Source organism: Bos javanicus, chromosome X, assembly GCF_032452875.1.
Source record: "Bos javanicus breed banteng chromosome X, ARS-OSU_banteng_1.0, whole genome shotgun sequence".
Taxonomy (NCBI): Eukaryota; Metazoa; Chordata; class Mammalia; order Artiodactyla; family Bovidae; genus Bos; species Bos javanicus.
Window position 1 is genome coordinate 116462419 of NC_083897.1, and position 10762 is coordinate 116473180.

The window sequence follows — 10762 nt, forward strand, 5'->3', positions numbered from 1 at the left end:
AAAAACTATTGTATAGCACATGGAACTCTGCCCAATATTAAATGCCAGTCTGGATGGCAGGGGGGTTAGGGGGAGGATGGATAAATGTATATGTATGGCTGAGTCCCTTCACTGTTCACCTGAAACTATCACAACGTTGTTAACTGGCTATACCTCAATATAAAATGTTTTTGGTGTTAAATTTTTTTTATTAAAAAAATAGTGAAACCATTTGGGCCTGGTGTTTTATGTTTTGGAATGTTATTAATTACTGATTTCAATTTCTTTAATGGTTATAGATTTACTCAGATTATCTATTACCCCTTGTGTGAGTTTTGGCAGATTTTGTCTTTCAAAGAATTGGTCAATTTCATCTTTTATCAAATTAGCAGTTGTAAAGTTGTTCAAAATATAGTTGACCCTTGAACAACATGGGGGTTAGGGATACTGATTCATTGTGCAATAATAAATTCATGCACAACTTTATAGTAGGCTCTCCACATTCATGGTACTGCATCCAAGATTCAATCAACTGTAGATCATGTAGTGCTGTTGTATTTATTGGAAAAATTTTTGCATGGTTCAAACCAGTGTCATTAAAGAGTCAACTGTATTTTTTAATTATCAGTTTACTGTCCATGGGATCAATAGTGCTGGTTTTGCTTTCATTTCTGACACCAGTAATTTGTGTCTGCTCTCTTAATTTTCATTGATTTATTTACTTTTACCCTAACCAGGCTTGATTTTAATGGAAGAGCCCTGGTACCTGGAAGCACCTCACCTAGCCTCTCAGTGGAGTGGGAAGGGGCAGGGAATTGGAACTCAGAGGCTCACATCTTAGACAAGGGCTGATGGTAAGCCTAGGGAGAAGCTACATGGCCGTGGAGAGTCCCTTCGTGCAGGTTTTCAGCCATGAACATGCCCCTGGCCCTGCGCAGGATGGAGACATTGGCAGCATCACAGAGGTACTCCTTGGATGGGATCTCCAGTATGGCTGGAATGCAGTGCCAGAGGGCATCAAGTGCGTGCCTGCACCATTTCTGCAATGTACTGGTTGATAAGGATGCTGCTGATGTCATCCTGGTTTAGAAACTGCCGGAATGTGTCTTCAGTTTCACTGATGGTAGTATCTTTCTCCATCACCAGGAAATTTGGGTGGTGGTTCTTGTTAAGCACCCCTATGCCACCCAGTAGGAAGCCAGTCATGGTGTCCTCGTCTCCCATCACTGCCATTAGCTTCCCCCTCACCGCCATCTTCACAGTCAGCAATACTTTAAACATTTTACCTTATTCTCTTTTTGTTTGGATGGTTTCTGAAGGTAAGTCCAGTTGAATTGTTCTTATTCCTCTATAGGTAAGGCATTATTTTCTCTGGCTTCTTTCAAGATTTTCTTTTTATCTTTGATTTTTTGCAGTTTGAATATGATATGCTTACATATCGATTTTGGGGGGTATTTATCCTGTTTGTTGTGCTCTGAGCTTCCTGGATCTGTGGATTGGTGTCTGTCTTTTATTTTTTGAAAATTCTCAGCTTTTAAAACTTCAAATATTTCTTCTGTTCCTTTCTCTCTTTCTGCTCCTTTCAGTATTGATATTACACACATGATATTACCCTTTTTGTAACTGTCCCACAGTCCTTGAACATTCTGCTCAGTCTTTTTCATTCGTTTCTGTTTGTTTCTCAGTTTTGAAAGTTTCTATTGATATATCCTTAAGTTAACTTATTCTTTTCTTTATGAATCCATCAAATACATTCATCATTTCTGTTACAGTGTTTTTGATTTCTAGCATTTTCTTTTGATTCTTTCTTAAAGTTCCATCTTCTTACCTTCCCTATCTTTTCTTGCATTTGTCTACTGTTCCTTTGGGAACACTTAGCATATTAATCATAGTTATTTTAAATTCTCAGTCTGATAATTCCAAACTCTCTGCCATATCTGAGTCTGGTTCTGATGCTTCCTTTGTTCACTCAGATTGTGCTTTTTGTCTTTTTGTATGACTTGTGATTTTTAAAAATTGAAAGCCAAACATGATGTATTGGGTAAAAGGATCTGAGGGAGTGTGAGGTTTAAATTTATCTGACTAGGAAGGAGTAGGCTGTGTACACTTTTTGCTGTAATTGTGATGTCAGAGGCTAAAATTTCCTCTAGTGTTATGGCTTTTTCTCTCTTTGTCTCTCCAGTTTGGAGGGCAGGAGTTTGCCAAGGAGCTCCATTCTCTGTTGAATACAAGAATTGTTGATTTTTTCCTTGAGAACAGTTGTTTTCTTGTTGTGAGTACTTCTAAGCTCTTTATATGTCAGACCTAAAACTGGAAGTCAGAAACATCTCTTAAGAGCAGATTTTCTATTCTGACTTAACAAGTGGATTTCAGTTGCAACCTTTTTAGGTGGGAGGGGACTTGGCCTTAAATTTTCAATTTAATTCCTACTTTCTATATTCTCCAATGTATTGTTGATTGTAGGTTTTGGCTTGCTGCTGTTGAGCTCTAGATTGCCAATGGCACATGTTAATTTTTGAAGAACATATTTTGACTTTTAAGCCATGATAAATTATTCTGAAATTTCACTCCCCAAAGTCCCCCAGTATTTGGCAGCATCAACTACCTCAGCATTGGAGACAAATGACTGAGCCTCTGAATTTCCAATCAGCTTTTTAGTTCCTTTGGTCTTAATCATGACCATATATCCAAGATTTATTTAATGAAGGTCTGAAAGCTCTTGCTTCTATTTGAAATTGCAATATCCAGGCATTTGGGATATTTGGGGCTTCCCTGATGGGTCAGCAGGTAAAGAATCCACCTGCAATGCAGGAAACATTGGAGATGTAGGTTCAATCCCTGAATCAGGAAGATCCCCTGGAGGAGGAAATGGCAACCCACTCCAGTATTCTTGCCTAGGAGACCCCATGGACAGAGACACCAGGTGGGCTACAGTCCATGGGGTTGCAGAGAGTCAGACAGGACTGGAGCAACTTAGCACACAGGCATTTGGGATAGAATGGGAAATCATTTTTTAGCCTGGTTTGCTCTATTCTGTTGTGTTGGTAAATAATTTCTGCCTCATGGTAAGAGGTCTTTGTTGTTGAATGAATTGTGTGCCCCTAAAGTCATATGTTGACTTTAGTCAAGATGGAGTCATAAGCACTACAACCCCCCACCCCCCCACCCCCTGCCATGAGACTATATTGGAGATAAGGCCCTTAAGGAGGTGAGAGAGGTCAAATTAGGTCATCAGGATGGAGCTCTAATCTGATAGAACAGGTGACTTTATAAAAAAGGAAGAAACTCTAGAGATTCACTTCATCTCATCTCATCCCATACCCCTATCCACCCCACCAGCAAGAAGATGGCCTTCTGCAAGACAGAAAGAGCCCTCATTAGACACCAAACCTGACAGAACTTCGATCATGGACATCCCAGCCTCCAAAAACTGTGAGAAAATAAATATCTGTTGTTTAAGTCACCCAGTACATGGCCCTAGAAGACCAAGACAGTCCTTTGTTGACTAATGTAACTGAGTTTCCTGAGAAGTTTCAGCTTGGTGGAATCTGAAAATAAAGTGGCTGTAGTGTTGCCAGTTACTGTACTGTCTTCTCTAGGGGATTGTTGAATCTCCCTTTCCAGTACAACAATATGATCTCATGAAGATTCCCTAGTTTTGTGGCCACTATGGGGTGTTAAAATTTGGTTTGAATTAAAGCATTAACTTCAAGTTTTAAAAAAAAATCTCATCTCCTTTCCTTATCTTCAGGTGAGGCTTGAGTGGTGGTCCTGACTATGGGGTTTGAGATGAAAGGTGTTGGCAGGGTCTGGCTCTGAGACACCTCCTTCCTTTTTTAAAAAAAGAATTATTTTTGGTCACACCATGCCACATGTGGGATCTTAGTTCCCTGATCAGGGATCAAACCTGGATCCCCTGCATTGAAACCATTGCATTTTAACCACTGGACCACCAGGGAAGTCCCCTTCCTCTTTCTTTAAAGCTTAATCCTCATTGTGGCTATTCCAGCTTCTCTCATGTTGACAGGCTGAAGATGCCTTCTGTGCAACAATGCCTAAATACTGATCTGCTTGTTGGACATATATCAAGGTTCTTCATGAGTCTCCAAGAAGCCCTACTCTTCTGCTGCTCTCTGACAGAAGAGCATCCCATGTAGCAGAACATCCTATCGCCTCTTGTTGCTAAGGTGCCTCATCTGATAGCCAGCCTCCTTGATTGGGCTATTAGCAAAATTGCTCTAGCCAGGTAATCCTGGCCATGACCACTGGAAATTCCTACATTTCCCCATGCCAAAAGGGGTGGGGGGGAATTCAGGCCGCTCTATTGCCTCCCTGTCTCTTCAGCCATCGATTTGTGCTTAACCCTCTTCTTCTTTCTAACATAAGCACACAAATGAAACTCTACACTATGTTTAAGATTTTAATCTATATTCAAAGAAATCTTTAGGAATAATGAAGACTCCTTAAAATGGAGACCAATTAATGACCTGGTGTAATCATTTTTGTAAATATTACCTTATCCTCTAATTCTTAAATTGTTATTCAACATCCACAGGATAAATCTTTTGCTTCATTCAATAAATATTTTCTGAGCACCCAAGGTGCACAAGGCACATAAATAAAAATGTCCAAGACTGTTCCTACCTTCAAGATATTTAAGGAGAGGTTTCCTTGGTAGCTCAGTGGTGAAGAATCTGCCTGCCAGTGCAGGAGACACAGGTTCAATCCCAGGTCCAGGAGGATCTCACATGCCACTGAGCAGCTAAGTCTGTGGGCCACAAATATGGAGCCTGTGCTGTAGATACTGGGAGCCACAACTACCGAGCCTGTATGCCTAAAGACTGTTCTGCAATAAGAGAAGCCACTGCAATGAGAAGCTTGTGCACCACAATGACGAGTAGCCCCTGCTTGTCACAAATAAAGAAAAGCTCACACAACAAAAAAAACCTAACACAGTCAAAAATAAATAAGTTAAATTATTTTCAAAAAAATATCTAAGGAGAGCTAAAACAGATACATAAATATTTTTAATCTCAAGGGAAAAGATGATAGGTGAAGAGAATGTTCAGTTCAGAAAATTGATTTTATAGCCACTGGAAAGAGAGTTTCCTGTTCAGTTCAGTTCAGTTTAGTCACTCAGTCGTGTCCAACACTTTGTGAACCCGTGAACCGTAGCACTCCAGGCCTCCCTGTCCATCACCAACTTGCATAGTTTACCCAAAATGTCCATTGAGTCAGTGATGCCATTCGACCATCTCATCCTCCGTCATCACCTTCTCTCCTCCTGCCCTATATCTTTCCCAGCATCAGGGTCTTTTCCAATGAGTCAGCTCTTCGCATCAGGTGGCCAAAGTATTGGAGTTTCAGCTTCAACATCAGTCCTTCCAATGAACACCCAGGACTGATCTCTTTTAGGATGGACTGGTTGGATCTCCTTGCAGTCCAAGGGACTCTCAAGAGTCTTCTCCAACACCACAGTTCAAAAGCATCAATTCCTTGGCACCAGTCTTCTTTATAGTCCAACTCTAACATCCATACATGACTACTGGAAAAACCATAGCTTTGACTAGACGGACTTTTGTTGGTAAAGTAATGTCTCTGCTTTTTAATATGCTATCTAGGTTGGTCATAGCTTTTCTCCCAAGGAGCAAGCATCTTTTAATTTCATGGCTACAGTCACCATCTGCAGTGATTTTGGAGCCCCCTCAAATAAAGTCTCTCAGTGTTTTCATTGTTTCCACATCTATCTGCCATGAAGTGATGGGACCAGATGCCATGATGTTCATTTGTTCAGTTTTAAGCCTGTTTTTTCATTCTCCTCTTTCACTTTCATCAAGAGGCTCTTTAGTTCTTCTTTGCTTTCTGCCATAAGGGTAGTGTCATCTGCATATCTGAGGTGATTGATATTTCTCCCAGCAATCTTGATTCCACTTGTGCTTCATCCAGCCTCGCATTTTCCATGATGTACTCTGCATATAAGTTAAATAAGCAGGGTGACAATATACAGCCTTGATGTACTCCTTTCCCAATTTGGAACCAGTCTGTTGTTACATGCCCAGTTCTAACTATTGATTCTTGACCTGCATACAGATTTCTCAGGAGGCAGGTCAGGTGGTCTGGTATCACCATCTCTTGCACAATTTTCCAGTTTGTTGTGATCTACACAGTCAAAGACTATGGCATAATCAATATAGCAGAAGTAGATGTTTTTCTGGAATTCTCTTTCTTTTTTGATGATCCAATGGATGTTGGCAATTTGATCTCTAGTTCCTCTGACTTTTCTAAAACCAGCTTGAACATCTGGAATTTCATGGTTCACGTACTGTTGAAGCCTGGCTTGGAGAATTTTGAGCATTACTTTGCTAGTGTGTGAGATGAGTGCAATTGTGCGGTAGTTTGAGCATTCTTTGGCATTGCCTTTCTTTGGGATTGGAATGAAAACTGACTTTTTCCAGTCCTGAGGCCACTGCTGAATTTTTCAAATTTGCTGGCATATTGAGTGCAGCATTTTCACAGTATCAACTTTTAGGATCTGAAACAGCTCGACTGGAATTCCATCACCTCCACTAGCTTTGTTCATAGAGATACTTCGTAAGGCCTACTTGACTTCACATTCCAGGACGTCTGGCTCTAGGTGAGTGATCACACCATCATGATTATCTGGGTCATGAAGATCTTTTTTGTACAGTTCTTCTGTGTATTCTTGCCATCTCTTCTTAATATCTTCTGCTTCTGTTAGGTCCATACCATTTCTGTCCTTTATTGTGCCCAAATTTGCATGAAATGTTCCCTTGGTATCTCTAATTTTCTTGAAGAGATCTCTAGTCTTTCCCATTCTATTATATTCTTCTATTTTTTTGCATTTATCCCTGAGGAAGTCTTCCTTATCTCTCCTTGCTATTCTTTGGAATTCTGCATTCAAATGGGTATATGTTTCCTTTTCTCCTTTGCCTTTAGCTTCTCTTCTTTTCTCAGCTATTTGTAAGGCCTCCTCAGACAGCCATTTTGCCTTTTTGCATTTCTTTTTCTTGGGGATGGTCTTGATCACTGCCTTCTGTACAATGTCAAAACCGCTGTCCATAGTTCTTCAGGCACTCTATCAGATCTAAACTGTTGAATCTATTTGTCACTTACACTGTATAATCATAAGGGATTTGATTTAGGTCATACCTGAATAGTCTAGTAGTTTTCCCTACTTCCTTCAATTTTAGTCTGAATTTTGCAATAAGGAGTTCATGATCTGAGCCAGAGTTAGCTCCTGGTCTTGTTTTTGGTGACTGTTTTTGCCATGGTTAAGATGGCGGAATAGAAGTACATGTGCTCATCTTCTCCTGCAAGAACCCCAAAATTGCAGCTAATTGCTGAACAAGCATCAACCGGAGAATGTTGGATCCCACCAAAAAAAGATACCCCATGTCCAAGGGCAAAGGAGTTGCCCCAGCAAGATGGTAGGAGAGGTGAACAGAGTGTTAAGAAAATTAAAAAAGGAATAAATAACTCTATTTTGATATATCCAGGAAAGACTTAGACAACAGGACATTTGAACTGGGTACGAGTTGTATATTCAGAAAAAGAAAAGGTATTCTAGATTATAAAACAAAAACATACAAAGAAAAGCACTGAAATGGAAAAAAACATTTGAAATTTTGGAGGGAAAGACATATATAATATATATATATTATATTTATTACTGTGTATATAATATATTATATATGTAACCTATATCTATATCTATCTATATATCTCTCTCTATATATATATAATATATATATTAGTGTATCCGTCTTTCATGTTAAAGTAAATACTGGAAATAGAAAGATACAGAAATAAAAAGAAGTCATGAAGGAATGACAAGGAAATTATTAAGCTGTTGGGGTTTTAAACCTTTAAGCAGGTTTGTATAGCACTTTGCACAGAGTGGATACTGAAAAGATGTTTTAGCAACATGACTGCTAAATTCCAATTAATAGACATTAGAATAAAGAGTTTTGAAAGTAGCATTACATCTTTTGGGGGCTTCCCTGGTGGCTCAGTGGTAAGGAATCCGTCTGCAATGCAGGAGACATGGGTTTGATCCCTGGGTCAGGAAGCTTCTCTAGAGAAGGAAATGGTAACCCGCTCCATTATTCTTGTTTAGGAAATTGCATCGACAGAGGAGCCTGGTGGGCTATGGTCCATGGAGTCCAAAGAGTCAGACACGACAGAGCAACTAACAATTTTACATCTTTTTATTTTTTTCTCAGTTGAGCAACTATTCACTATGTATGTCTAACCACCATGAGAAATACAAAAAATTGTAACATAATCTCACCCTACAAGGAGCTTAAATTTTATCTTTACCTTTTCCTGATTTGTTTTGTTTTTCCACAGATAGCAAAATAATTGATACTAATGAGCCTAATTCAAGGATAATTTATTATTAGCCACATCCCCTACTGTTACTGTTCTTCTCAGTCCTTTCATTAAGAAAATGTGAGAATAATTTCTGACATCATGTTAACCTGAGTTGGGACTGCTGGAACAAAAAGGTTTTATTTTGGCTCTTTTGTCACTGAGAGCCAGAAATGAAGATAAACTAGGTATAAGAAAGTAGGTAAAATAAGGCCCCTTTAGCACAGATATTTTGATTTTAGCAAAATCCATTACATCAGCTATTCCAGATTAATTGTTCTAATCTTTCCTGCTGATCACCTTGGGCAAGGCCCGTTTGGACAAACTTAAGGCAAAGAGAGGCTTGTTAGAACAGTCCATTCTTCAGCAGATGGTAAACACATGCTATTTAACAATATCCATGCTACCTGTAGATGTCACTATACCCTCATAATTCTTCTCAGTGCAGTGACCTATTCTTTCCCCTCCATACCCCCCACCTCAGAGTTACAGGAATGAATATTTGAAGAGATGTTGAATTTCTGTTTTCTAAACAGAGCATTGAAAGGTGAGGTTTCTTGGAATGTAAAATACAAAATTGCAAATCAAGCAATCTCAGCGAAACACACAGACAGACAAACGTACACATACATGCACACATACGCATACACCCAAAATAGTGCTTTTAAAGGTAGATAATTAGATTTACCACCTGTTTCATTAATCACTTGAATAAGCTTTCAGGTTAGAAACAAGATCAAAGCAAGAATGTGACTACTGCCTCTCTTTTCTTCTCTATTTACAAATGATCTATAAAATCTTAGCCTAAAATTAAACAAAATCATGTTTCAACAACTGTTCTCTCATCAGATCTTAGAGTTGAATAAAATGGATTTCTGTTTGTTTTTTTTTTTAAAGAATGCGAAAATGATGCTTTCATGGATTAATTAATGGCAGAAGAAATTAAAAAAAAAAATGCCTAGTTTTAAGAATAGGTATTTTTGCTTTGACAGCTTTTGCCTGAAAACTGGAACTGGCCAAAGCTCAAAAACTAGGTATGAGTGATTTGTTGTCCTCTGCACACAACTGTGTGACACAGCAGTTAACATCCAGGCTGGGGAGCTGTATAAAACATTCATGAGAGCAGCATAGGAATTTCAGGGGAGCCAAGTACTCAGTTACATTACCTGAAGTCGAATATGAATATCTAAAGATCAGGAAATGAATGGGCATGGATGTTAAGACTTCGGTAGTTTTCACCCTCGGCATCAAATACTGGGCCCTGTATTTTGTTTATTGGGCGGTCGTGTCCCCTTTCACTAATTTGGGCCTAGGGATCACTTTATCACAGCTTGTAGCATACCAAAGTGTTCAGGTGGGAAAAGAAGGATACTCGGAAGTGATTTAGGTGTCTTACAAGGCCTAGATGGTCATCCGTGGCATAACTACATAAGGCAGGTCTCCTGCAGTGAGAGTAATGTGGCTGGAACTGAAGCAGCAAATGATCTCAGTTTTCCAAAGGCAATGAGACTTGGAGAAAGGGAGCTCCAGTTAATTAAAATCAGCTTTTCAGGTAGGAATGTGAATGTCCAGGTTATCCTATGGTTGATGCCGTTTGCCAAAGGGCACAGCCCCCAAAATTTCACTGGATCAACAGGAGGATTATGGAGTCATATTCTTCTACACATAGGCCCAGAAGAGAGAAAAAAAAAAAATCAAAGAAGAGAGAAAAAAATAATCAAAAGTCATGTAGTTGGAATGACCATGGATAGGAAAGTAAGAAAATAAAAATGAAGTGGGGTGTGTAGAATGGAAAAGTTTGAAATAAATCCTATAGATGGGTATGGATTCAGACAAAAGTCAATAATAGCACAGTATAATTACAGTCAAGGGTAGCGAATGCCAATGCTATGAAGGCCTTGCATTGTAGCTCTTTGTAAATATGCTTGGTACTCCTTGTTAGCAATTCCTTAAAGGGCTAAAAGAGAATCTAACTCATCTTGTTTCCCCCATAGCACCCTAGCAATTCATCTGGCACCTAGTGGGTTCTCAAAACCCATTTATTTATTAAATAAACTGAAAGGGAATGCTAACCAGTGGAAAAATACAAATAGAATGTAGGTAGTTCTTGGATGCCGTCAATAAAAAAAGAATAGGATGTCAAAAACGTTTGAATATCTCAATCTAGAGGTTGTGAAAAAGTTGGTGGTTTTGTAAGATATTTGGAATGCAGAAGGGAGATTCAATTTGTGTATGAGAGATTCAGTTCCTTTGAGAATGTATGGGGATGGTCCACATTTGAAGGAGGAATATAAAATAAACTGAGCTTAAATCTAACTGGTTCGACTAGAACCCTTTCTAACACCATACACACACAAAAAAACTCAAAATGGATTAAAGATCTAAACGTAAG

General features: G+C 39.0%; 1 pseudogene; it reads right to left on the reverse strand.

Annotated features, from left to right (window-relative positions):
- Window positions 1-766: 766 nt before the first annotated feature.
- On the reverse strand, window positions 767-1233 carry LOC133242881 (V-type proton ATPase subunit F-like; annotated as a pseudogene).
- Window positions 1234-10762: the final 9529 nt, after the last annotated feature.